The sequence below is a fragment of the Triticum aestivum genome, chromosome 5A, assembly GCF_018294505.1.
Source record: "Triticum aestivum cultivar Chinese Spring chromosome 5A, IWGSC CS RefSeq v2.1, whole genome shotgun sequence".
Classification (NCBI taxonomy): Eukaryota; Viridiplantae; Streptophyta; class Magnoliopsida; order Poales; family Poaceae; genus Triticum; species Triticum aestivum.
Genome location: NC_057806.1, coordinates 529,701,063 through 529,702,683, shown reverse-complemented (window position 1 = coordinate 529,702,683; position 1,621 = coordinate 529,701,063).

Here is a 1,621-nt window from a genome sequence, read left to right as displayed (position 1 = left end):
GCAAGAGCAATAGTTGGTGAGACGACCATGTGACGACACATTGATATAGATCAAGATGATGGAGATCATGGTGTCATGCCGGTGACGATGGATATCATGACGACGCTTTGGAGATAGAGATCAAAGGCACAAGAGGATGATGGCCATATCATGTCACATATTTTGATTGCATGTGATGTTTATCTTTTATACATCTTACTTTGCTTAGTTATGACGGTAGCATTATAAGATGATCTTTCACTAAATTTCAATATAAAAGTGTTCTCCCTGAGTATGCACCATTGCCAAAGTTCATCGTGCCCAGAGACCACGTTATGATTGGGTGTGATAAGCTCTACGTCCATCTATAACGGGTGCAAGCCAGTTTTTGCACACACAGAATACTCGGGTTAAACTTGACGAGCCTAGCATATGCAGATATGGCCTCGGAACACTGGAGACCGAAAGGTCGAGCGTGAATCATATAGTAGATATGATCAACATAGTGATGTTCACCATTGAAAACTACTCCATTTCACGTGATGATCGGTTATGGTTTAGTTGATTTGGATCACGTGGTCACTTAGATGATTAGAGGGATGTCTATCTAAGTGGGAGTTCTTAAGTAATTTGATTAATTGAACTTTAATTTATCATGAACTTAGTCCTTGTAGTATTAGCATATCTATGTTGTAGATCAATGGCTCGCGTTTAGCTCCCCTGTTTTATTTTTTATACGTTCCTAGAGAAAACTAAGTTGAAAGATGTTAGTAGCAATGATGCGGATTGGATCCATGATCTGAGGATTATCCTCATTGCTGCATAGGAGAATTATGTCCTTGATGACCGCTAGGTGACAGACCTATTGCAGGAGCAGATGCAGACGTTATGAATGTTTAGCTAGCTCAATATGATGACTAGCTGATAGTTTAGTGCACCATGCTTAACAGTTTAGAATCGGGACTTTAGCGACGTTTTGAACGTCATGGATCATATGAGATGTTCCAGGATTTGAAGTTAATATTTCAAGCAAATACCCGAGTTGAGAGATATGAAGTCTCCAACAAGTTCTATAGCTAAAAGATGGAGGAGAATAGCTCAAGCAGTGAGCTTGTGCTCAGATTGTCTGGGTACTACAATCACTTGAATCAAGTGGGAGTTAATCTTCCAGATAAAATAGTGATTGACAGAATTCTCTAGTCACCATCACCAAGTTAGTAGAACTTCATGATGAACTATAGTATGCAAGGGATGACGAAAATGATTCCCAAGCTTTTCATGATGATGAAATCGATGAAGGTAGAAATCAAGAAAGAGCATCAAGTGTTGATGATTAACAGATCACAAGTTTCAAGAAAAGGGCAAAGGGAAAGAAAGGGAACTTCAAGAAGAACGGCAAGCAAGTTGCTGCTCAAGTGAAGAAGCCCAAGTCTGGACCTAAGCCTGAGACTAAGTGCTTCTACTGCAAAGGGACTGGTCACTGGAAGCAGAAATGCCCTGAATATTTGGTGGATAAGAAGGATGGCAAAGTGAACAAGGGTATATTTGCTATACAGGTTATTGATGTGTACCTTACTAGTATTTATAGTAGCCCCTGTGTATTTGATACTTGTTCGGTTGCTAAAAATTAGTAACTCGAAAC